This window comes from Sminthopsis crassicaudata, chromosome 5 (genome assembly GCF_048593235.1).
Source record: "Sminthopsis crassicaudata isolate SCR6 chromosome 5, ASM4859323v1, whole genome shotgun sequence".
Taxonomy (NCBI): Eukaryota; Metazoa; Chordata; class Mammalia; order Dasyuromorphia; family Dasyuridae; genus Sminthopsis; species Sminthopsis crassicaudata.
In genome coordinates this window covers 3,905,665-3,932,735 of record NC_133621.1, presented here as the reverse complement: position 1 = coordinate 3,932,735, position 27,071 = coordinate 3,905,665, and the positions used below count along the sequence as shown (strand labels likewise).

The 27,071-nt window shown below is 45.1% G+C and overlaps 1 long non-coding RNA gene and 1 pseudogene across 1 annotated transcript in view; both read right to left on the bottom strand.

Annotated features, from left to right (window-relative positions):
* Nucleotides 1-295: 295 nt before the first annotated feature.
* Nucleotides 296-27,071, bottom strand: part of LOC141542812 (uncharacterized) — a 70,970-nt gene continuing 44,194 nt past the window's right edge. Inside the window, exon 3 of the long non-coding RNA XR_012482252.1 lies at nt 296-410. This is a non-coding gene — a long non-coding RNA (uncharacterized LOC141542812). The remainder of the gene's footprint in view (nt 411-27,071) is intronic.
* On the bottom strand, nt 6,673-7,315 carry LOC141545037 (ras-related protein Rab-9A-like; annotated as a pseudogene).

The window sequence follows — 27,071 nt, the reverse complement described above, 5'->3', positions numbered from 1 at the left end:
TTATGGCAGCTGAAAATGAGGTGGGTAAATAATTGAGGTGCCCCCAGGCAGGATTTTTTCCAAAACACAGAAGAAAATCAACCTGTGGTGCCCAGAATAAGAATTGAGGCTGTTATCAGGGAGATGGGGAGAGAGGGCACACGTAGCCACCTGCGCACAAACCCCATGAGCTGCGCTTCTCCCCACTTCCCAAAGACAGGGCTCGTGCCCGCTCTGATGCTTTGAAGACTGGACGGCCGACCCTTGTGACCACCTTCTTTTTTAACCACAATGTGTTCTTTACCTGTAGGTCCGGCTGGGCTTCATCTAAAGCAGCGATGTGGCGTTCCTGACTGGAGAATGGGCAGCAAGCCGGAATGCTACCAGGCACTGAACGGCATCTCTGTGGGGCATCCTCGGCTCAGAACAGCCTGAAAGGAGAAGGTAAGAGGATGTCCAAGTTACATTTCTGATTATGGACAGTTAGCATGGACTAGTGAATGTAGTGCTGGTCCTGGCATTGGGAGATATGGCTTCAAATGGGGATCCTCGGAACTAGTTCATAGCCAGGTGGCCTTGCTCAAGTCCCTTCCCTCCTACACATTTCAGGGACCTCCTAAGATGCGTCCTCAGTTCAAGGAGGATTGCAAACTGTTTTGGGAAAGGAAATATCCAGATAGGGAGTTGCCCCACAGCACAAAAACCATTGGTCCTTCATGTTTTTGTGTATCAACCAATAACCACCTCTTCGGTATATATTATGTGCTAGGTATATGCTAGAAGTCCAAACAAATTGTTTTTGGCACAAATGATCAAGTACACAGAAGGATCTCTTTCTCAAAGAGTTGGGGATGATGCCATGCCTGCTTCCCAGCTCTATGAGCAGTATTGGGGTGCCCCCAGGCCACAGACGGCTGGTTTCTGAATTAGGATGGTGGCAGTGGTGGTTCTGAGGTCAAGGGTGCAAATCCATTCTGTTCAGTTAGTGTGCCTGAGGTGACACTTCTAAATGGGGTTCACCATCCCAGGCCACTCCTGGAAAAATACAAACCCAAACCCAAATCCACATGTGACTGTGGCTGCAGTGTGCCAGGCAGACCAGGGAACAGGAAGAAGTGGAGAGGACTCAGACCCTGCCTGCCCTCCCTCCTCCCCCATGGATGGGCATGTGACAAATCCTGACCCTTTGCTGAGCCTGTTTCCTCCTCAGTAAGATGGGGAATCACTCTAGCCTTGTGTAAAGATTTTTTAAAAATCTTGTAATGGCGCCTTTGCAAACACTGGGCTGGATTGCACAAGTGTGAGTTATCATTCTAAAGGGCAGGCAGCTGCTGACCAGTGGACCACGCTTACTACCAAGACTCTTCCTTCGCAGTCGTCTGTACTCCTAATGCCAGGACCTTGCTTCTGGGAGACCCAAACGAAGAGAACAGACCTTGCTCTGCCTGTGGCTGAGAGGTGAAGGAAGGGGAAGAGCTTTGGAGAGCCTGTCAGCACATCCTCCGAGAAATAATCCCCCTTCAGGGTGTGATTCAGGAGAAGGCACCATGGGAGGATCCTGGCAAAAGGCTGGTAGGAGAGGAGCTGTGTCTGGGGTGCTGTCACATCACCTCTCCTCCTCACAGCCTGAGGGGGCACCTTGCCCACCCCCCAAACCATGACACCTGGTGTGGCAGGAGGGGCTGGCATGAAGGTGCAAGGGGTCAGGGAAGGGTAACCCAAAGAATTAGGGAACAGTTGGTTGATTGTGTTTAGCAGGTGGGGGTTTCTAAAAAGACATTTTGTCTTAGTTAAGACATTTGCCAAGGCCAAGGTTTTGAGTGTGGGAAAAAGTTTTTTTTTTCCATTCCTCTACCTTCTTTCCACTCCCAGCACTCCACAGTTGCCATAAGGCCGAGTCACAAATACCTTATTTATTATATCAGCTTTAGGTGGCAAGCCTGTGTCCTCCCTGTACGGGATGTGACACACTTTTGCTCCAAGTTGTTCCATTCATTTAAAACTCATTCTTCTGTTTGCAAGTTGGATAACTCCTAGCCAGAGTATTGACCTTTCTGGGCTGGAGGAGGGAGGAGAGTAAGGGGCAAAACTCTAGAATGAGGTTCTGGACAGTAGGTAATCAGGGTCCTTCATCAGGCTTGGGAGCCTCGTCTGAGGTCAGAAGCTAAGCAGGCTCAGGGCTGGTTAAGCCCTCCATGAGAGCCCCCTTGACATGGCTTTATCCAAGAGGATGCTGGATGTTTGGAGGAAGCAGCATGGTTTAGAGTTGGAGCAGTCCATGTGGGGCTGGGGGCAGGGGAGGATGGATTCTGATTTCTTCTCACACTCACAAGGAATGAGAATCTGGAGGGGTCACTTCATCAACTATAGCCTCAGTTTCCCTATCTGTAAGTATACTTTATAATGCACTTTTTTTCTTGTCTCCCAAGATTTGTTGGGACAAAAGTGATTACAGATATTGTAAGCGAGTTATTACTGTAGCTGGCTTTTAATGGGTATTTAGGAAAGTATGAAAACACTTTCTGCAGCACTGAGCAGAGCCATGTGAGCATTCCTGGTGCCTGGGACAAGCAGCCTGAAAACACAAATTATAGGCACATCCCATTGTAGGTGGGGACCTCATAAGGGACCTGAGCCAATGACCCCCCCTCCCCCATTGGAGAACTGATCCAATACACTGATCCATGGGGGTGGATTCTGAGGCTATTGAGAGGTTGCTGGGGGAGGGACTGGGGTAGTTTTGGTCAGAAAGGAGCTTATGTAATGTTCAGTGGCTGGTGCAGTGAGAGGGAAGGATGCACATAATTGGTAGCTTACTTTTAAAGCTAATTATTCGTGCTAACCAAGTGCTCATCTCAGTTGTTTCTACGTGCTGAACAAGTGCAAATGCAATCTAAATTTAAGCACCCTGGAGCAAAGTCCTGATGGCCCTGCCTTTGTTACAGCTCTCCCAGAGAGCTTTCAGCTCATCCTTAGTGAGGGGGAAGACATGAGCACAGCGAGGGGGGATTTTATGGAAGACGGAGCCACTCAGGGCAGCATCTGGATGGCAGCGCTGGAATTGTACCCTCTCCCCTCCCCCCCAGCAAGGGAAAGAGCCCCCCCCCCCCCTCCTAGTGTGGCTTTGTCTGCAGCATCCAGAGGAGAAGCAAACGCTTTATTTACACAAAGACGACGCCACACCCCAGGGGCGGCCGGGCCAGCTGTAACATCACAGGGGCCTCCAGAAGAAATGGGCTCTGTGGGGAATTGTGTCAGGGCTGGGGGGCCTGGGGGAAGGAGCAGGCCGGGCCGCCGGGGGCCCGGGATGCATCTGCAGGCAGCGGGGGTTGCCAGGGCAACTCCTCGTTAAGATGGAGGGGAGGGCTAACCTCTGTGGTCTCCATCTTCGGGAAGAGAGCGCAGGTGCGTGCGCTCGCAGCCGGAGTGCGCACAGGCATCTGGGGGAGCGCCCACCCGCCGCAGCCCGGGGCTCGCAGGCAAAGGCTGCACGGGAGCCGCGGAAGCTGCGATCTAGAGGAAACAGCCGGGGAGCGCCGCAGGGACGAGCGGGCTCTGCGCTCGCTGGGCCCGTGGGCCCCCTGAAAGCGCCCGCAGGCTGTCTAGGAGACGGGGGCGGGGGGAGGCTACCTTCCTTTTACTTCCCCCTTCCTCTGCTGGCTCCCTGAAAGGCCTCTTCACCCGCAAGGTCCGCCCGCGCTACATACGCCCTGAAAATAGTCATGGAGAAGGCCCCTGGCCAACCCTGGCGGCCTCCAGGTGGTGGCCACCCCTCAGTCAAAGTCTGGCCCTGAGGAGGGGAGGGCCTGGAGCTCGGCCAATGAAGAGGGCAGGGGGGTTGTGGGAAAAAATCCCCAGATCCGGAAGCACCGACGCACTGTCATCACCATGGACAGCTCAGGCTGGGCTCCCCTACGTTGTACAAGCAGCCAATAAGCCTTCATGAAGCAGTTTGGGTGGATTTGAGAAAACATTCATTCTTAATCACTGCCGCTCGCTGCAAATGACTTTTGATTTGCTTTTTGAGATGTGGATTTAGATATATAGATATAGAGATATAGCTTCTTTAGATCTAGATATATCTGTAGATATAGATATCTTCCCTTCCTCCATCTTTTCCAAGAGTGTAAACTCGAGGGGAGGGACTATTGCATTGGAATTTGGAGATTGTGTTGTATTTATTTAGTCAGGGAGTTGGATATGTTAGATATGGGAGGATGAGACCTAAAAGCCAAGGATATGAATATGGGAGTTGGAGGGATGGTAGCATTTGGAACAGGAACTGGGAAGGTGAGGAGTCGTTGATATGTTAAGTTTGGGAAATGTCTAGGATATCGAGTTTGAAATGTCCAAAAGGCAATTAGTGATAGACAGCTAAGCTTTGGGTAAGAGACTGGGTCTGGGCCATATGACAATGGTATTTAAACCCATGGGAGTTAAAGTGTTTACCCAAAAAGGAGTGAACAAAGGGAGAGAAGATGGCTTAGGAGAGATCATGGGCCAAGAATCATAAGATACAGCCATTTTTAGGGGCATAGCCTTTTGAGGGAGCAGATTATGATGATGATGACCTGTTTCTATATAATTCTCCTTTGCCAAGTCTTAGAGGGAAGAGAGAGGGAGGGAGGGAGGGAAGAGAGAGGGAGGGAGGGAGGGAGAGAGAGGGAGAGGGAGAGGAAGAGAGGAAGAGAGAAAGAGAGAGAGAGAGAGAGAGAGAGAGAGAGAGAGAGAGAGAGAGAGAGAGAGAGAGAGAGAGAGAGAGAGAGAGAGAGAGAGAGAGAAAACAGAGTTATCAATTTAATGAGAGTTTCTAAAACACTTTTTAAATGTGCTGCAGTGGATAGAATACCAGTCCTGGGAGCAAGAACACTCAAACTTTGTGAGTTCAAATCCATCCTCAGATGCTTATAAGCTGTCACTTCATCCTGTCTTATCTCAGGTTCTTCATCTGTAAAATGAGCTGGGAAAGACAATGGCAAACTATTCCACTCTCTTGGCCAAGAAAACCCTATTAGGGGTCATGAAGAGTCAGATATGACTACAAATAATTGAACAAAATTTAGGACACTATGTTCAGACTGAGTGATGCAGTCAGGCATAGTCCCTACCTTCAAGATGTTTATCCTTGTGACTAGGGGAAACAAAGGTGGGTGAACCACATGGAAAATAGAAAATTAATTGAATGCTGAATTGAGAGAGAGAGAGAGAGAGAGACAGAGACAGAGACAGAGACAGAAACAGAGAGACAGAGAGAGACAGAGAGAGACAGAGAGAGACAGAGAGAGACAGAGAGAGAGAGAGAGAGAGAGAGAGAGAGAGAGAGAGAGAGAGAGAGAGAGAGAGAGAGAGAGAGAGAGAGAGAGAGAGAGAGAGAGATTCACATTTCATTTCAGACCTTCCTGGTTATGTAACCATGAGTAAGTGACTCTTTCAGCCATCCCCATGAAATAGGAATAATACTTCCCATGCTATCTGCTCCCCAGGACCACTATGAGAACCCATTCATGGGAAGATATTGTCTATGTGAATCCCTTGTAAATTTTATGGAGCTACAGAAGGATCGGCTCTTATTAATATTCTCCACAATTCTGATGCTTATTGATAATTTAATTTAGAAGTCAAGTTTAAAGTTAGGTCCATTCCAAAGTACTTTGGGAAATTCTAGGAGAATGAACTGTCCTGGGGGGAGGGAGTGAAAGGAAGATCTTTCTGTCCTGAAAGAAGTTTCAAGACAGGGAAGGCTTTCAGCAGGTAGAAATGGGATCCAGCTGGGGTGAGGGGAAACCTTTACAGAGATGGAGATGTCAGGAGTGAAGGTATGGAACTGAGGAGAAGGCCAGATGAGAAGAAGCAATGGGGAGTTCTCCAGGGAGGCTGACCCATTGAGCCTATGGTGGTGCAGCCCCCAAGAAGATGAAGCTGTAAATCCCAGTTGGAGCCATGAATCTATCCAAGGCAGCCACCTCCTTTATCTCTTCAAATGGAGCTTCTTGCTTCCCATTTGAGAAAGTGAACTGCTTGGCTATAACAGCTAGACCTGGCAAGAGTGTTAAATAGACAAAAATGGCCAGTGGCCTGGCCCAGCCTTGCTTTTCAGCTCTTTTCCCTTCCTTTCCGTGACAAACCACCTTCTCTTCCCCGAGTTCCATGGCCATCCCTGCTTTCTATATCTTTTTTCTTTTAATCTGTCCCATATCTCTGATAAACTCTTCAGTGACCAGTGAGAGGAAACTCTCTCATATGCCAGTCTCAGTTTGCTTATCTGTAAAATGAGGATAACAACAATAGCTGAGATGTATCCCTCTCATTGTGATATTTTGTTTCGTTTATGTTGTTTTTAATATTGAGCATTTTAAATGTGTTTTCAGTGAACCAACCCATTTTCTAAAAATATATACATATAAAATGTGTTCTCCATTTGAATTCTAAGGGGAAAAATACAGCAGAGTAGTGCTTCCAGAAATCAAGCTTTCATTTTAATTATAATTAAAATACTCATTTGATTACTAGTTCTGTAAGTTATATATTTAAATTTAAGTAAACACTTGTTATAAGAGACACTTTCATTTATAAATGTTATGGATCTTTGGTAAATAGGTTACTTGATAACTGAATCTTTCCCTTTCACCTTCTGATGAAGCTGTGGTATAAATTAATTTAAATTTCATTATTAGAACTGGGTTTGCTGGACCTTTATTCTATGATCCTCTTCTTCCCTGTTGTAAATGAGTTGGTTAGATCTATATTGCCAAAGCTTTTAAATAGCCAACAATGAGATGAACTGGGGTTAGGCTTTTGGTGAAGACTGATTTTATCTGTCTGAATAAAATGATCTGAACGCCCCTCAATAGCAAGATTTCTTCTGCCAGCTTTTTCTCGAGCTGCTGTGACACTATGGCATCTTTGGCACTTATTTCCAAATGAGAATTGTTATTGTCCTGGCCCAGACATGGGCTTCTTCTGTAGACACTTGTCCATCTTGTCACTCAAAAGCACCAAAGGAAAGCTTTCAGGCTCTTTGACATCTGCATAATAAATGAATCCTTTCTTCCAATTGCCCAAGTTCTGGAAACTCTGAGAGTCATTTGTGTGGAAAGGAAGAAGGTGACAGTCAGAACGTCTGTAAAATGGTGTTTGCCGGCTTCTGAAGCGGTCTTGACCTGCTCTGTCCCAGATCTGCATGGTCACAAAGTGCCTGTCCATTTCCAAGGCACACTATTGTGTGGAATAGCTGGCGCTCAAATCTGTTAGTGACAGATCTATTCATAAGAGAGCTCTTCCCAACACTACCATCTCTAAGGAAAATGACTTTTAAAAAGGATGATTTTCCTGCCATTGTTGAATGAAAAGATCTTTTTACTCCAAAATCCCAGCAAAACTAAATATAATTCTACAGGGGGGTGGGGTGGGGGTGGATATACCATTAATGAATTAGAGAACTTCCAATCGGGGAAGTTTTTAGATTAGAGTGCAGAGAAACTCAAATTGTTTAAGTGCATCATCTGCATTATCCACCTTGTTCTGGTTGCAATTGGACACATCCGAGGGCTGCTCTGGGGACAAGAGGGTGACCAGGGTCTGGATAAAGAGAAGACAGAGGTACCAGGTGTAGCGCCCGGCTCCAGCCTGGGAGGTAGTGCCTGGTTTGGCCCCCCGGGTAGTGCCAGACACGAGCCTCCTGACTAGTGCCCAACTCCAGGCCTGATCTTTCCATCTAGAGCAGAGGGCTCCCCGTGCTGTTTTAGAGATGCTGTCTTAGGGGCTAGAGAAAAGTGCTAGAGAAATGTCAGGAAGTGAATAATGGTAATAGCACTGGTAATACTTGCAGAAATGCTCCAACTCTCACTTGGGGTTTCTAGAAGCAGAGTTTCTAGAGAGCTGAATTAGCAGGGGAGTGCAGGTGCCCTGCCTGACCAGGGATTTGGGATATTTGGGGGTATTATGGGATGCCCCAAGTCACAACGGAGAGGCAGTCTGAGGCAGTTGCCTTTCCTGGGCCTGGGGGCAGTGCCTGCTCCGCTCAGCCCCGACCCATGGCATGCTTCCATTTTGGTTAATGCCTTTTCCTGTACCTGCCTCCCTTCCTGCCCTGTCAGTCGGGAGGACTCCAGTTCATTTTTCTCCACATAATTACCACCCAGAAGGGCCATTGTCATCAGCAGAATTCGACCCACAGGATCCTTGAGGTGACCCCACTATTCTTGGGAGGCCAGCCAGGCTCGGTGCTCCTGGGTGGCCCGATAATAGATCTCTTCTCTGTAAATGAAAAGACTCTTCCAATCTCTCACTGTGGCCTCAGAGAGGAATATGTGACTCTGAAATGAATGACTTGTCAGACTGCTATTCATCAGGGCTCTGGGGCATCAGGGGAAGCCATCATCTGTCACCATTCATCTCCTTCAAACCCCGGCCCAGGCTGCCCCTGCCATCCACCTCGCCCTCCCCATTCACATGCTGATGATGCAGGTTGAGCAGGTTGGCAGCCTTGACGAACAGGTCCGCCAGCAATTGGTGACCTGTGCTTCCAGTGTGGACCCTCCTGCCTCACCCAGACCCTTGCTCACAGCTTCTGTTCCCTGCTTCCTTCCCTCATTCGGCTCCCTCCTCCCTCTTCCTTCTGAAGCAGAAAGATTCCGTGCAGACATCCCTGACAAAGCTGAAGATGTCCATCAAGAGCCCCCTTCTCTCCAGCCCTACATTTCAAACATTTCCTGATGACCCCCATGTACACTCCATGTCTTCTCCTTTGCTCCGTGAAGACACCCTTCTCCTTGCTGATGTCAGCCCCTTGATTCCATCACTTTCATTCTCCTCCGTAAGTTTGATCAGCCCCATTTCCCCTAATTTCCAAGGGCTCCCTCATTTCTGCTTACAAAGATGCTGAGGAATCTGCCATTCTTAACAGCACGAGCACCTAACAAGTGCCGGGGTATCTCATTCCGAGTTCCCTATCTACTCCTTTCTGCATTTCTTTTCTCTTTCACCACTTCAAGATGGAAGCAGGGGCTACACATGGGAGGTAGGAGGACTCCAGTACCAGACAGTACCATCCCTCTAGCTCATGCTCCTAGAGAGCTGCTGAAAGCGGCCCCCGATCCCGCAGCCATTGTGTGCCAGAAGCATGGCTGGGACTCAGTGCTTTGGGACTCCAAGACCAACTCTATCAAGGCCATCCCAAGTCTACTCACAGGGGGACACTGGAAGGCTGGGCGTGTCGGTGTTCCCTCTTCTTCTTCAGCCCTCTTCAGTCTTGCTTGTGACCTCATCGTTTGGCTAAGTTACCCGTGAGCTCTAGACTATGATGGCTGAGGATGGCCTTTATCCCATCACCACCACCTGCCCTTCCCGACATATTTCCTCTGCTGGCTTCTCATCCCACCACCGACTCTTCATGTCTGACTTCTGCTTTCTTCCCTTTACTGGATGATAATCCATGTCTCATCACTTCTGCCCCTTGTTACTTTTTATATTCTCTCAGTGATTTCTCTGATCTCAGATCTCTTTTATGGCTCCCAGAATCCTTTGGTCATCTAAATTAAAGGGATCCTCCTGTATGTCTATCCAGTTGTAGTCTCTCTTCTGTCAGCCTACTGCCTGTTACCTATCACCAACTATCTCAAAAAACAGGTTCCTCAAAAACTTTTAATTCAGTGTGCTGCAAACAGAACCCAGTCCACATTCCCATATCCCCACACATGCCTTCTCTTGCTCCCCATGTGTCTATTTCTGTGGAAGATGTCCCCATCCTTGTAGGTCCTCAGGTCCCCAACCTCAGAGTCACCCCAGAGCCCTCACTATTGGCATCCCTCAATCTAATTACTTCCAAAGACTTATCAATTCTAGCTCTACAAAATCTGTTCCTTTCACTCACACAACCATCACACAAGTCAGTTGACCTCTGGGATACATGATATACAATCTGTTCCCCCTTAATCGAATATAAGCTCCTTAAGGGCAGGCACATGTTTTTGTTTTTTCTCTTTATATTCCTTAGTACAGTTAATATATGCTCATTAACATATCCTTGGGCTTGGACTTGTTTTTATCAGCGTTCTAGTGGAAAGGACGAGCTCCTCCAGAAGATCACTTCTTATGAATTGTCGTAGCTACAAAATGTAGCTCGTCCTCCTTTAGTCCCCCCTGATCACAGCTCATTCTAAATTTGACTCGGGTGATCCCCAACTCATAAACAGCTGGTCCATTGCCCAACACCCCCTCAGACTCTCAAACCTGGATGAGTCTGCTTGAACTTGGGCTCCCCTCACAAAATCTGGGCCACCCAGGGAGGATTCCGTATCATAGAATGGTGGTTGGGGATAGGGTGGAAGCAAGAGGGGAGCCTGGACCATTATAAGCACATATAGCACAAGCTAAATGACTTGGAAAGCATCCAAATGAGCTCTTGCCTTCTTGAGCAGATTAAGAATGAAAGGGAAACACTCAATTTTTGGAAATTAGTAGGAAATTTAAAAAAGCAAAGTCACAATTCTCTCTAAGTTCTGGGAAGACGCAATCTGTGAGGGATGTTTGGTCCCTGCTTTCTGCATAGGCAGGGCCCTCAGGCTTCCATTTGGAATAGCACAGTTCAGGTCCATCATTTCCTTGAGTCACATTCCCAGTGGTCCATTCCTGGTATTTCAGCTGCATGCTTATTTGTTTATTGCTTTGCTTTTTGCCTGGTTCATTGATGCATTTTGCTTTTCAGGTAGAACTAGGCACTCTCTGAACTCCATTTTTTTTCGGAGGCAATTCGGGTTAAGTGACTTGCCCAGGGTCACACAGCTAGGAGGTGTTAAGTGTCTGAGACCAGGTTTGAACTCGGATCCTCCTGACTTCAGGACTAGTGCTCCATCTATTGTGCCATCTAGCTGCCCCCAAACTCTTTCAATAATTGTAATGATAATACTAAAATTAGTAATAAATAACTGGTTCAGCACATTTTCATTTTAAAAGCATTTGACTTCATTTCATCCTCACAGCAATTCTGGGTGTTTTAGAGCTGAATGAGATTCAAAGATATTGTGACTTGTGCATAGCCTTACAGCTAGTAAATAGGTAGATTCTCAGTTCTCTCCAACCAGCACTCTGATCATAATCCCACACTTCCGCCTCAGAGGTTAAAGTAGTTACATCCTGAGGATGGAGGAATGAGGGAAGACTAGAGGGCAGGATTGGAGGTTTTAGGAAGGGATAGAAGAGCACAAAAGGAGGTCTAGCCTTTTCTTTCTCCACTTGGTGATGAGTCTTGAAGACTGACCAAAGAGTTTTAACTTTACCCTGTAGGTAATGGGGAACTAATGAGATTTATAATCAGAGGGTGACATGATGATTAAGATGGACATCAGCAAAGCCAGGTGGAGAGTCAGTTACTGTAATGATCAGGGTCTGAATTAAAGCAACCAGGGCTAAGCTTTTCTGCTCTCCGAGATGAATATGGGCTCTTTTAGCTGGGCCTTAGTCTGAGCCCACAATTCTAGTCCAGGCTCTTTGAAAACCTGAGTTATGGATCAAGGCTCACATGGAAAGCCAGGTACAGCCACCAGGCAATGGGCTTGTTTGATGACTGACCCAAACAGCCAAGAGGGAAAAGGAACATGAAGGACGAACAGAAAAGGGGACGGGGGATTGTTGCATGCCACAGGGTGGGGGAGACCTTCATGTGCAGAGGGGTGTGTGCTACAACTTGCTTAATGAAGCATTTTTCTTCTGCCACTAATTGTTTTCTTTTCCCGATGGGAGGAGAGAGACAGCCAAATGCTCATTAAACATCAAACAGTGAACGTACACAAGTGCCTTTCATGGAATCTGCCTTTCATTTCTGAAATCATTTGGAACTGGGCAGATCCACACATGCCGAGCATCTCCCATTCTGCCCATCTTGGTAGTAAAATAGCCCAAGTGGAATCATTCAGGGGTCACATGAGTATTCTTTGTAATACCTCCTGGAACTGATAACAAGCAGAAGGAGAGAGGTGGTAATTAGCCAATAAAGAAGCCTTCAGGGGCCTCGTGGGGCTTAGTGTGAGAGCTTTAAAGTTTATAAAGAACTGCCACATTAATCTCAGTGACCTCCATAGTCCCATTTTACAGATGAGCTAAAGCAAGCCACTCTGGGGGTTGTTGAATTCAACCACCTCATCTGAGGGTATCTCAGACCCATGAGGTCAAATGACTTAGTCACGGTCACACTTCTGGTAAGTGGGCTTGGGAGTGGGGTCTTCCAGACTGCAAAGACAGCCAGTCCTTTCCTCCCCAACCCCACCATGCTGCCTCTCCAGGAGGCTTGAATGACCAACTAGGGCATTATTTGGGCCATCAAGGAAGCAAAGTTATATTTCATTTGCATTGTGCTAGAGGAAAATTGGGGAAATCAGATTTCTCTAGTGAAGTCACCCTCTCTTGCTTCCATGCTTCTTTGAGGGAAGGGGGTAAATTTCAACTTTTTAATGGTGATACCATGAGAGAGCAGTCTAAGAAGGTTCCTCAGCTGGGTGGGCTTTGAGGAAACATGAGGCTTCTGGCCCACCCAAATTCAGCCAGGCTTATTCCCAGAGATATTAAATCAGCGAGAGAGTTTTCCCCATGAAGACACCTTCCTTCCGTGTATGTGAGTTGCAACCAGCAGCAATAGAGGATATCACACCCTGATACATCCCAGAGCTCTGAAGCCTGAAGAAACTTTTGGCATCTACTTAATTTGTCCCCATCATTCCTATATCTGAATCTCAGCAAGGGGGAATATTCCTTCCAATGGTCTCCTTCCAGGCCATCATTCACAGCTCCTTTTTGGGTGATCGTTAACCAACTCCTTTATCACAGGAAAATCTATCCGATTCACTGGAAAATTTTCTCCATCTTTTATCATTTTATGGGAAGCACAAATCTGGCCCCAGACACCTGTTAAGTTTTATCCTGTTTGCTTCAATTTCCTCAGTGGGGATAATCACACCTGGCTTTTAGGATTATTGAGAGGGGGAAAATCAGATAATATTTCCAAAAAATAAGTGCCTAGCACAATGCCTGGCACATAGTAGGTGAGCTACCTACACAATATAGTAGCACGATAATGATAATAAGGGTATAACCACCACAACAAACACTTTAATGTTTACAAAATGCTTTATAAATATTATCTTATTTTATCATAACAAGCCTGAGACATAGGTGCTTCTATTATTATCATTTTACAGATGGGGAAATTGAGGCAGAGGCTGGTGACTTGTTCAGGACTACACAGTAAATAGCTGAAGAAATATTTAAACTGAGGTCTTAACTCCATTCCCAGCATTATATCCACAAACTGGACATCAATAGGTCCAGACCATTTATAGAGAACTCCCTTTCCATTTGGGCTCTGTAAAATCTCCATAATATTGGTAACATCTTTGGCAACCATAGATTTCCTTTTTATGAATGATTTGATATTTTGAAAATGAGAGGATTATTGAATACAATTATCATAATTTTTTGCCTGTCTCAAGTATTTTGTAGAATCTTAACATATGGGAACATCTTCTAGGGAAACAAAACAGCCTTTAGATTATTTTCTCAATTCAATCAAACATATTTTTGTTTTGTTTTGTGATTATCATAGACCAGCCAACTGTGTGACTCTTAAAACGTGGTCTGCTCCAGAAAATTGTTTAAGAAAGCCTCCTGTTTATTCCTTGAATTTTCATCAGTCTATCCTTCTTTACAAGGGAGAGGCGTGACAGCTGAGGGCACCACTGATTTAGAGCACAAAGTATTTGTAAATCAATACAAAATTACAAACAGGATTATTCCTACACTACAGAAAAAAGTAGTGGAGGGACACATGAGTCTGCATAAAGGCTGAACTAGGCAAGATCATCACAAGAACATATATCATGGAAACGAGGTGGGCAGCAAATAGCTGGAAAATGTCACAGATCTGCCCATCTCTGCTTGTCATTGGTTCAATAACAATGGAAATCATGGTTCAATAGAAGATGGATTTCCATTCTTCCTAACTTCTGTGATTTCCCTAGTATGGAGCCTCTGTTTCCCCATGTGTAGATTTGAACATTCCATTATCCTATACACTCAGAAAAAGAAGAAATGGTGCTTAGGAAAATGAATTAAGAAAAAAATTGAAATATTTCTTCCTGCGAATGGAAATTGTTAGCACTACTGTCTATCTACCCAGGTTACTTATACCTTCGGAAGCTAATTAATGTGCAACAAGAAAATTGGATTTACACACATATATTGTATCTAGGTTATATTGTAACACATGTAAAATGTATGGGATTACCTGCCATCGGGGGGAGGGAGTGGAGGGAGGGAGGGGATAATTTGGAAAAATGAATTAAAAAAAATAAATGTTTCTTTCTCTGGATTGTTTGGCTTTATATTTGGCCATCACAGTCTCCACCACCAGGAGCATGCTTCGGTCCCATCTGCCTAGAGCTACATTTCTGAATCACTTATTCCCTTTCCGAGTCCAATCGGAAACAATCCTCATCCTAGTTGAGCAGCAGCCACAAGCAGGCAGGGAAGAATCTGGGATTGTTAGCCTCGTAAGCAGGATCTTTGGAAACTCCTTCCAGAGCCCAGCTAATGTGGAAGAGAGAGTGGGTGAGGAGGGGATATAGTTAAGTGAATTTGAATTATTAAGCTTCCAATGAGCGGTATGCTTTATTCCTGATCTTTCGAGGTATTTCTGAACTCTTCCCACCATTTTTAAAGGTGTGCTCCTTGCTCCTAACATAATATCAGGCTGGGGCTCAGTATTAAATGGTCTAATTGACATTTAGGATATTTTCTGAATGGATTTGTATTTCAAGCATTGACAAACAAACAGCAAAAGTGATCTAGCTCCTCTAGATATGGTAGAGTCAAACCTCTGGGATTAAAAGAGACAGGAAGCTTTAATTATTATGGTTATTTTCTCAAGGAAGGGGGTGGTTCAGGGATAGGGGAGAGACAGACAGAGAGACAGAGAAAGAAATAGAGAGGCAGAAATAGAGAGACAGAGGCAGAAATAAAGAAACAGAGAGAAAGAGATAGAGAGATACACACAGAGATAGAGAGAAAGTAAAAGTGAAAATGTATGAGGAGCTCAGGACTTAGGAGATCTTGGAGATCAACCCTTTCATTTTAGAGGGGAGTAAACCCAGGCCCAAGAGGGAAAGCATCTTGACCAAAGTCATCTGACTAATCTGTAGTGATGAGGATGGAGCCCATTTTCCCTTAGGCCACATTTGGTGTTCTTTTGTCTAGACCAGAAATAGAAGATTCTAGCCTTATAGGACTCAGAATCTGAAGGGAGTGTCTTTAGAATTCATCTGGCTCAATATCTTTATTTTACACTTGAGGAAACTGAGGTCCAGAGAGAGAAGTGCCTTCTCCAAAGTCAAACAACTGCTAAACCACTGAATTGTAAACCCACATAGTTATCAGAGAAGAGGATGCATTTTCAGTGTTTAAAAAGATTAACTTTCTCTTGACTTTTGTAATAATTTTTTCTCTATAATTTTCAGTCTCTCAGGATTCAGAACCTAGGATCTTGGGGGTCCTGGGGTTTACGGGGCTTCCTTTCTATTGCTATTCTGGGGGTGGACTGAGGGCTGGATGTCATTGCAGTTAAAGGATGCAAATACTCATAGCTTTCAGGGCTTCGGCTCTGAAGTCTGCAATTATCAGACTTAAGGGCAAAATAGTTATCCACAAGAAAGTATTTTTCCTTTTTTCTCCACAGGATTTTGTTTTTTAGCTTAGTCATTAGTTGAGAATCATTGTTTCCCTCATTCCTCTAAGAGGTCATTTTGACCTTTTTCTATAATACATTTTTATTGTCAAATGTGCTTCTAGTTGATACCTTTATAAATGTTAAGGAATAAAAATTAGTAGAAATGCCAGAGCTTTTATTTCCTACTTTGAGTGTACACTATGGGCATCCCCAAACAGAAAAGCCTATTTGAATATCATTAGAATGAATTACCATACCTTTGGTCCCAAATAAAGGGCTAGCCAAGTCTTTAGTGCATTCCTAATTATATTCAAAAAATATAACAATAGTCACATGGCTATAGAAGATTCCCAGTCCTAGCGTTACATTCATAAAGAGCCTTAAGCTAAATGCTCTCTGGGCTTCTTGTTGCCTTCCTAAAACCCCTCATTAAAACCATTTCAGTCAGCCACGGAAAAGGTCCATTGACAAGTAAGAAAAATGAAAGTGCAATTGCTCCATGATCAGAGGCCCCAGATTCATATCCAGCTGTTGAGACATTTGCTGATGTGCAGCTGGGAAAGTTACAGCCCTGCCTCCATTAGCCTCAGGTCTTCTGTCTAGGGAGCAGTGTGGACTGGCCTCAGAAGGGGAACTCTCTCCAGCACCCAGCATTGAGGGGATTTGTGATGAGCCTTGGAGAGTTCTGTGGCCTCAATAGGATTTGTCTATGGCTGAAAAATCCAGGAAATACACAAAATAAAATTCTTGTCTGGCTTATTTAGGGTGGACTTAAAACCTTCGATCTTTAGGAATGATTTTTTTTTAGTTTTAGGGATGAAAACAAACTTAGAGGCTCCCTCCCCTCCCATCTAGTGCAGGAAGCTCCTGCCCAGCAGCCTTTCTGACTCACCAATACACTCAGACTTGAATTCTTCGGGTGATAAAGAGATCACTACCTCAAAAAAAGCCCATTTCATTAAAAAAGCTTCTCAGTCAAGTCTTCCTCAGAGGGAAGCACGAGATCCAACTGCCATCCACATTTCCATGCTGCTTGGTGGAGCTGAATGGAACAAGCCTGCTCCTCCTCCTATGTGCCAGCTCTGTCACCCTGCTTCCCCCCCCCCAAAAAAAAAAAATGAAGGTCTGGACTTTGGTGGAAAACAGTGGGATTTTAGGGACCTTGGGCACAGTAGGTATTTATCCTGCGTTTGCTCATTTGAACAGCTCTTGTGTCACATTGCAACTGTGTGTAGACTTACCCGTGTGCGCTCACGTGGGTAACTACATTATAAATCCTCACTTAATGAAGTGTTCGGTGCAATGCTTGTTCTTTTGTCCCAGATTTTTCAGACTCTCTGGGGTGCTTTTGCACACCAGGGAAAGCAGCTCAGCCGCTCGGAGGGGCGGGCCACAGATACGGGTAGCCCCTGAGTAGAACGTCGGGATATGTTGTGCCTAGTACACAGCAGGCATTTCATAAGTGCTTGTTAGTTGACTGACAAGAATAGGAACCATGGAGAAAGTCTACAGCCATTTGGACCTTCCTAGAGACAAAGACCAGTCTGGACATAGACAGATTAGGCTCCAGGGGCAGGGCTAAGTGCTAGGGCTATGGAGAAAGTAGAAGCCATTGCCTGCCCTCAGGGGGCTCACCACTTAGGCTGAGACACAATATCCCATAATTCTCTGAGGTATAATCTGAAGCAACATCAAGATGTAAAAAAACCTCTTGGAAGGAAACTGATACCTGTGATCTACGCAGAATCTCAAGCTGTTCTCATTGCTGGTGCCTCTGGCAACTGGCCTGTCAGTAGGATGTAGCCACAGCTGAGGTTGGATAGCAGCCCTCAGGGCATAAAGACAACCAGGAAAGGGAAGGTGGCCACCATGGCTCTGCCTCTCTTCTGTCCCCCATCTCTCCTCGGTCTCTAACTTTTTGCTTCTGTCTCTCTCTTGGTCTCTGTCTTTCTCTTTCCATTCTCCTCTCCTCCCACCCTGTCTATGCCCTTGACACTTATTAAATGCCTTCTGTATGTCTCTACGAGATTCTTCTTTAGGAGGAGACACTGAAGGCTTGTTCTAATGGAACATCAGTAAAGCCCCAGTTGGTGGGGGAGCCGCGACCTCCAGCCCAAAGCCCAGTTGGTGGAGGAGCCGCGACCTCCAGCCCAAAGCCCAGTTGGTGGAGGAGCCGCGACCTCCAGCCCCGTAGCTCCAAAGCTTGGTCGCTCCCTGGGTCACCTTGCAGGCAATGGTTGATGGGACGGCATAAACCGCCCGGTCAGGGGAGCCCAGTGTATCATTGATATTGTGAAGATAGTGATAAGATAGTCTTTGTTCCCCTGCCAGCCAATGAGAGAAATTCCAGGGGAATTTCAGGGGAGATTCAGTGAAAAGATCATTGGATTCCCCAGCAAGGAGGAGGTGCAGGAAACCCTGGTCCCCAAACACCAGTGACTTTGGTCACAAAAAGCGTGGATGTTTTGGTCAAGCCATTGCTAAGGGAAAAAGTGTGTGTGTGTGTGTGTGTGTGTGTGTGTGTGTGTGTGTGTGTGTGTGTGTGTGTGTGTGTCTGTAATTAGAAACAACAGCAGGGGAAAAACGATAATCTGGTTAGGAGCCATCTGCTTCCAGCGAGTGCGCTGGCCAGTCCTGCACTCCCCCCTCTCTGCCCCTCCCCTCGCTCTGCTGTAAAATTCACTGGTGTAATGAAGGTGAACAGAGTGACTACATACCGGGGGAAACACATCTGCTCTCTGCGTGGCGGGCAGCCTGTGTTTGTCCAATTTACACGATTGCCTTTATGGAAAGTGGACAAACAAGCTGCTTAATGGGCGGTCTAATAGAGGGGAAACCTTGGAGGGGAATGATTGTGAAATGACAGATATACTGGCGTGTCTCAGGAGAGCCTGGGATGGATTCCAGGGGCAGCATGGGAGCAGTCAGGCGGGAGAGAACCGGGGCCAGACCAACCAGCGAGAAGCCAGAACTGGGGGGGGGGGGGGGCGCGGGAAGGTGGACTGTGCCCTGACAGCATGTGTGTGTGCGTGTGCACAGATGTGTGGGATCATGTGTGTGTGCGTGTGCACGTGGACATGCATGCATGAGAGCAAGTGAATGTGTGTGATCATATGTATGTGCATGAATGTGTGAGTGTGGATGTATGAGCCGTGTGCATGAGTACACATGCATGTGTGAGCATGTGTGTATTATGTGACTGTGTGTGAGTACAAAAGTATGTTAGTGTGCATGTGTGTGTGAGCATGTGTGTATTATGTGACTGTGAGTACAAAAGTATGTTAGTGTGCATGTGTGTGTGAGCATGTGTACACTGTGTGAGAATTGCCTGAGTGTGAACATGTGTATATATATACATATGACTGTGTGTGAGTATATAAGTATATTACTCTGTGTGAGCATGTAAATATGTGCTGTCCACATGTGTCTGTGTTCAGGGCTCCGTTCTCACTCAGCCCAGGAGCCTCTAGAGCCCCTGAGGAGGGGCTGGGGACACCGGGCCGCTGACGGTCAGCCCTGGGACTCCTTGGGCAGAGACCTCTCCAGCTGAGCTCCTTCCCTTCTTCGGAGGAGGATGGGCAAGCAGGAAGCTCAACAATATCCGGAGCCCAGAGGCCAGCTGCCCACCAAGGCCCCTCCAGCTGTTTTCCTGGACATCCAGAGGCTCTTGCCCAAGCCATATTTGGGGGTATTTGTCCCTGCATGACAAGGGCCACCATCTCTTCCGGGGACAGAGTCCTCAGAGTTTGGGAACCCGAGGGCAAAGCCAGAAAGATCTCAGAACAATGTGGGTCAGCGGCCTTCGGTGCATCCCCTCGGACGCATCAAGCGCCTCCACGCTGGACATCGGGACTGCAAAGACAGAACCGGGGCGGCCCCTTTTCCAGAGAGCCGTGTCTATGCAGTCAGGAAGCCGATGCGGGCTGGAGCAGAACTCCCAGAACAGAAAAAGGGCCGGCACAGACTCTGGACAAGCTGCCCAAACCCCCAGTGGCCCCAAGGAGCCTGCCCCTTCTGGGGCTTTAGGACGATCTGACTGAGGACAAATAGCCTACAAATAAGCTCCCGCCTGTCCTGCAGAGACCCGGATGAGAATTCTGCCTCTATAACAATTGCCCATGTGATTATATACTTAGCGATGACGCCGCTAGGGGCGCCACAGGGCACAAAGCCCTGCCAGGAGAGCCAGTATTAACTGTGGCCTCAGGAGCCCCAGCCGGGTGATGCTGAACAAGTCATTTCACCTTGTTTCTCTGTGCCCTCATCTGTAAAATGGGGCAATAATAGCATCTCCCCCCACAGTGTTATTGTGAAACTCAAGGAAGACAATATTTGTAAAAGGCTTAGCACAGAACAGATGCCTGAGAACCACGAGTTCCCTGTCTCCTCTTCCTTGTATTTAATTGTGGAATATCATAGAATTGAGCTTTAAAGGGATCCAGAAGAGGAAACTGAGGTTCAGAGTGGCCCAAAGGTGCCCAGGGCAGCTCTCTCCTTAGCTTCTGAGATGATGAGCTGTTCTCTTCTAGTCTCTTGCACGCTTGGAAGGACAGCTGGCTCACTTTGCTTTCTCCGGGCACACTCCCTGGTGTTCATCATGACCCCGTGAAGCGGGCCAAGTGTACCTTCTGAAGCACTGCTTGAACATTTCTCACAGCAGACTCTGTGCTTATCTCCCAATATTCTTATTATTTTATTGGCAGTGAAGCAGACCAGGGGACAGAAGCAGAGGCTGAGAATCTGGTTTCAGGTTCCTACTATCCTTGTGTTCCTGGGCAATTTGCTTAACTGCTGTGCGCCTCGGTTTCCTCAACTGTAAAATGGGGATACTAATAGTATCTGCTTCACAGAATTGCAGTGACATGTTTGTACAACATTTAATGCAGATTCTGGCACATAATCAGTGTTTAATAAATGTCCATCCTCTTCTCTTTCTCCATTACAAAAGGCAGTTCTTTTATTTGCAGAGCATTAAAAAGCGAAGAATATAGAAGGCGATTGACTTGTCCCCCAACTCCTCTGTGAACTTAGAGAATGTTCCCCTAACAGCACTTGAGAGCCCATGGATGCCTTGGAGATTTGCCCACCACTTCACTTACGGTGTCCCAGATGGTTTAGTCTTCCCACTACAGGTCACCCAATGGCTCTCAGGGGAATATCCCTCCCTCCTTCCTCTCCTGCCCCTTTTTCCTTTGATTCCTTGAAGGACAGCTGATATATTACTCTGAAGGCTCGGTGCTTGAATTGACGGGTCCAACCTATGGCGAACACTGCCATCTGGTACTTCTGACTTGGCCACCCACCGCCATCTTGACAGAAATTTGTTTTCATGGGGAGGACTGTTTTCCCTCTAAGGTATTAAGCATATAGAGAAGATCATTCAGTGTTTAGCAGCTTGAATGTGGCTTCTTTTAATTTCCAATTTTCCCATAACCACTTGCGATCTGCATTTCTCTCTATGCTAATTGCCTCATTAATAGGCTTGGGAAGAGAATGTTTGTGTGAGGGCCTCAGTAGCTCTGGGATGAGAGTGCAGATGAGGGTGACAGATTCTCTCTGATCTATTCCTGTTTGCTTAGGTGACTTGGGCACTTTGGACCAGATTCACGATAGTATTTCAGAAATTGGGACAACTGCTCCCCCAATGTCAGAGTTATTGTCTTTGTGGGACACTTAGCAGGAAAAATGTGAGCTACGTGGGAGCCGGTGTTGGTTCTGGAAAGAGATACACAGCAAAGTGGGCCGTCAACAACATCTGGCCATCAGCTGAGCCAAGAACCACCATTTTCATTCAAGACATTCTGAAACACAGCAAATTAAGCTTTGAATCCAAGGACTGACATTTTACTTGGATCCAAGCTTAATCTCATTAAAGCTCTTTCTAATGGGGTTGTGAGATTTGACTCTTGTGGTGTGTTAAATAATTTTTTGTTTAATGTAGTCTGATTAAAGCGTTCATCTTCATTAGATGCCATCACATGGCTCAAATGACATTCTGAAATACATACAGCAGCAACTTGCCATTGTTGCAGATAAGCTTGTGAAGCTAATGAAATTATAACTCAGGATAAAGGCAGAAGAAAGCTTTGAGGAATAGAAAATAGATTATCTGCAAATTATCAGCCTGGCTTTGTGCTAAGAAATATATTTATTGTCATATTGATCTAGGAAGCTCTCTTCATATTTATTTCCAGTCTCAGTGGCCCTCAGCAGCCCCAATTCCTATTTAAAAGCTGCTCGTTTATATTGCATTTAATGACAACTCCTATTGCAAGACTCTGCCAAGATTTCAGAGAAAAGAGGGCACCTAAAACTAGAAGATTTGAAGTATTTTTTTCTTTTAACCAGAGGGTGTTAGGATTACTAAGTGAGAACTGAGGTTGTCTGGATAGTTACAAGGTGAGAACTCAGGTTGACTTGATAGAGGGGGCAAGCTCATTGGCTGAGGTGGTTCTTCCCAGAAGCCCTTGCATTATCCCACGCCCATTCTCTGGGAGAATAAAAGAGAGGACAGCACTGGGCGCAGAGCAGATCGGCCTGGAGAAGGATAAGAGCTGGAGGAGATTCAGAGCCAGGATTCAAGGAGAAGACTCTCTGCATTACATCAGGCCTGACGGGGCTCTCTGCAGGAAGGGAAGTCACTTCTAAGGACAAGAGTTAACAGCAACTGCCTGGAGACAACGGTTCATTACAGGAAGAAGAATCTGTCTGAGAGATTGTAGTAGACACAGCAGATCTCTTCCCAGAGAGCGATCCGGCAGCTTCTGGAGACGACAGCACGCTACAATTGGCGTCCACACGTGGGGCAAGGACTTTTGCTTATCCTGACAAGAGGAGCTAGACCAGACCTTCGCAATTTGGCGCCCGAACAGGGACAGACACAGTCCTGATTCCAGTGGAAAAGCTTCCAATCTAGATCTCAGTCTCTCTGACCCAGAACCGTGAGTAACGAGGAAACTTTGTTAAAGATTAAGTGAGCGTGCTAATAGATAAATAAGGAACTTAACTTGTTAAGGGCTAAACCAGGAATCTCTTATAGCTGAAATGGGGCAGATGTTAGCTATATTCAATCCCTGGACCTCAGCCGACTCAACCTCAGCCCCAGACGCAACCTCAGCTCCATTCAGGAGTGGTACTATAGAGAGTATAATCAACATAATTGAGGAGCAGAGTTTACTTGTAACCTGGGTACAGATTGCTAAACTCTTGGCTGCATTAAGACGCACATCCCCTTGGTTCTTAGAGGAAGAAAAGATAGATGTAGATAAATGGAAGCTAGTGGGATATGAAATGAAAGAATTTCAAGCAAAAAATGGGCCTCGTTCAATTTCTGCAGAAGTATTTTATATCTACAACATAGTTCAATTAGCCTTAAACTATCAAGCAAGTTGTAGGAGAAGGAAAAGTTCTAAAAATGGACAGAGGAGGAAGTGTGAGGAAAAAAGGAAAGATCAAGATCTTTCCCCAGACCAAGAGGATTTAAATGAGGAATTGTGGTATGATTCTCTTGAAGAAGCTTCAACCCTGCCTAGAGAACAGATTATTGACAGGCCCGCATCAACCCCACCTTCAGAGATGGAGGAAGAAAGAGGGGAAGAGGCAGAAACACAAACAGAATTGCCTGTGAAGAAGCCTAAGCCTATGACAAGATTAGAAAAAGCATTGGTTAAAGCTAAGAGAGAAGGACAGGATATAAGTGATTTTATACATGCATATCCTGTGATTGAAAATATTGATTCTGTAGGTCATAAAATGAGAAGATATGCACCTTTAGATTTGAATAAAATTAAGGATTTGAAAAAAGGTTGTACCCTTTATGGGACTACATCAGCTTATGTCAAAATGTTACTAGATGGTTTGTCTTATGAAGTCCTAACCCCGAATGATTGGAAATCCATAGCAAGGATATGCCTGGAACCTGGAGAAAATTTATTATGGCTTTCGGAATTTCATGAATTATGTAAAATTCAAGTCAGATGCAATTTGGAAATAGGAGTTAACACACAATTCACTTTTGAGCACTTGGCTGGTGAAGGTCGGTATGGAGAGAATTCGGAACAGATTCATTATACCATGACAATATATGAACAAATTGCCAAGGCTGCAATAAAAGCTTGGGGTGTCCTCCCTGGACAGAAAGATCGTGGAGAGGCTTTCACTAAAATAGAGCAAGGTCCCAATGAACCTTTTGCAGATTTTGTGGGACGTTTGCAAACTGCTGTCAAAAGAACTATTGGAGAAAATGCAGCTACAGAAATAATGACCAGACATCTGGCTAAGGAAAATGCCAATGAGATTTGCAAAAGAATTATATGGGGATTAGACAAAGATGCTCCTTTAGAGGAGATCATAAGACGCTGTGCTACAGTGGGAACAAATGCTTTTTACACCCGGACAATGATGAATGTGGAAAGGCAGGGTCCCTCCTGGCAAGGGACTTCTAGAGAAACTCGGCGATGTTTTCAATGTGGAAAAATTGGACATCTAAGAGCTCAGTGTAGGTATGGAGATACAGTGAGAAGACAGGATGAGAGAAGACCTAAAACCCCATGTCCAAAATGCAACAGAGGACTCCATTGGGCATCAGAGTGTAAACTAATTCAGGGAAATAGGATGAGGGGCCCAGATCCAGGGCCCCAGGCAAAAAAGACTTGGGGCATGATGGCAGCTGATGTTACACCTAAAGAGCCTTTAGAAGGCCAGGACTCTGATTTAATCAATCAGCAGAGAAGCAATCACATGGCAGAAAGGGATTACCTGATAAGTCAGTCAAAAGGCAATCAGATTGCAAAAATGGATTACACTTGGGGAGAATACAGGCCTTTTAAACCAACAGGGCTGTGCCCAGTGCAAACAACTCCAATGTAATTGTCAGATGATGAGAAGAGATTTAGAAAGTGGTAAATAGAAGGAAATTAGATAGGTTAACTGCCTGGGAGAGAGGGTTTGCTTGTATTTCTTCAGCAGGAGAAGGAATCAGATGGGTGCCAACAAGTCATATTCGCCTTGTCCATCAGAGAGAGACAGAAAAAGAGAAAGGCCTCAAAATAAAGGAGAAGATCTAAGAAACATCTGACACTGAAAGAGCATGGATAATAAGAAGACTGTTAAAGAACTTAAAAACCAGCAGGAATCATTGGACTTCCTCACACAAGATGAGAATAATGGACAATGGACTTATGGACATTTATAAATTTTCAATTTATGATTATGATTATATTATATACTTCTAGCATGTGTTATGTTACTATGTTACTATATGCTTATGTAATTTATGTAATTATCTGTAATACTTCCCATATTGATGGATTTATGTTTCAAGGTCATTTATGTAATTATCTGTAATACTTCCCATATTGATGGATTTATGTTTCAAGGTCATGACTGTCCTATGTTCTAAATCAAAAGAAAGGGGGAGATGTTAGGATTACTAAGTGAGAACTGAGGTTGTCTGGATAGTTACAAGGTGAGAACTCAGGTTGACTTGATAGAGGGGGCAAGCTCATTGGCTGAGGTGGTTCTTCCCAGAAGCCCTTGCATTATCCCACGCCCATTCTCTGGGAGAATAAAAGAGAGGACAGCACTGGGCGCAGAGCAGATCGGCCTGGAGAAGGATAAGAGCTGGAGGAGATTCAGAGCCAGGATTCAAGGAGAAGACTCTCTGCATTACATCAGGCCTGACGGGGCTCTCTGCAGGAAGGGAAGTCACTTCTAAGGACAAGAGTTAACAGCAACTGCCTGGAGACAACGGTTCATTACAGGAAGAAGAATCTGTCTGAGAGATTGTAGTAGACACAGCAGATCTCTTCCCAGAGAGCGATCCGGCAGCTTCTGGAGACGACAGCACGCTACAATTGGCGTCCACACGTGGGGCAAGGACTTTTGCTTATCCTGACAAGAGGAGCTAGACCAGACCTTCGCAAGAGGGTATTTAATTATAGTGTTCTTATGTCATTAAAAGAAGAAGTCCTCCTCCCCCCTCCATGTAGTTCAGAGTCCCAAAGGGCATGCTTTGTGATGTTCATAGTGACTGGAGGAAAGATGTGTATCTGACTCTCTGGACTGGCTTCTTTCTGCACGTTTCTTTGGTCTTAGTTGTCTAGTTTCACTCTGTCCCATAGTGCTCCATTCTACAACCCTCTTTCTCCAATGTCTTCAATTTCAAGGGGGCAGATGTGGATTCAGGTAGCAGAGGCTGATGAGATAATGGGACAATAGAATGAATGCTGGAAAACCTGACTCTGGCTCTGCAAGTGATCACCTTGGACCATTCATTGGACAAATATTAACCTAAAGAGGTGGGATAAACTTGGCTTCATGGTAATCACAATAAAAATTTGCTAATCTGAGTTTAATTGGACGGATCTTCCATAGAATATTCATGGAAAGTCACTCAGTATGATGAGACATTGAAGGATAGAACCATGAAGCCATCATTTTTATCAATGTGTCTCCTAAAATCCTGTCTCTATCTCTTTACATTCTCAGCATTTGCTATTGGCCTTCCATTACATGTCTCTTACATTTGGATAATGAGTTCTCCATGTTTCCATGAAGATTCATCTAAATAAAACCAGATGATTAACCGAGAATAAAATATGAAAGCCATACCATCTGGGGGGGGGGCAGTCTGAGCAATGGTACTTTGTCCACAATCCCTGGCACATAGAAGGTATTATATAAATAATAGCAATTATTATTATCATTAATTATCATTATTCATTTTCTTCCTTGAGTTTTCTTTTTTTGCTTGTTGCCCCTGTGCTGCCACCAATTTTATTTTTAATTCTAATAGCTTTATTTTTCCAATTACACATAAAGACAAATCTTATTTTCCCCTTCTCTTCCTTATATATTCTCCCTCCACAATGACAAGCAATTTGATTTAGGTTATACATATACAATCATGTAAAACAGACTTCCATATTAGCAAAGAAGAAACAGATCAAAAGGAAAAACAAACATGAGAAAGATAAAATGAAAACTATGCTTCAAAGGGCATTTAGACTCTTATCTGTTTTCTTTCTAGATATAAATAGTATTATTCATTATAAGTCCTTTGGAATCTGCTTGAATCATTACTGAGAAGAGCTAAGTCAATTATAGATGATGATTGCACAGTATTCTAATTCTGCTCATTTTACTTTGCATCAGTTCACGCAAGTTTTTTTTTTTCTGAAATCTGTCTGCTCATCATTTATTATAACACGATAGTATCCCATTATATTTATATACCACAACTTGTTTAGCCATTCCCCAATTTTCATTTTTTTGCCACCACAAAAATTGCTGCTATATTTTTCTACATGCAGATCCTTTCTACTTTATTATGATTTCTTTGGTAATGGTACGGATCTAATATTACTGGATGAAAAGATAA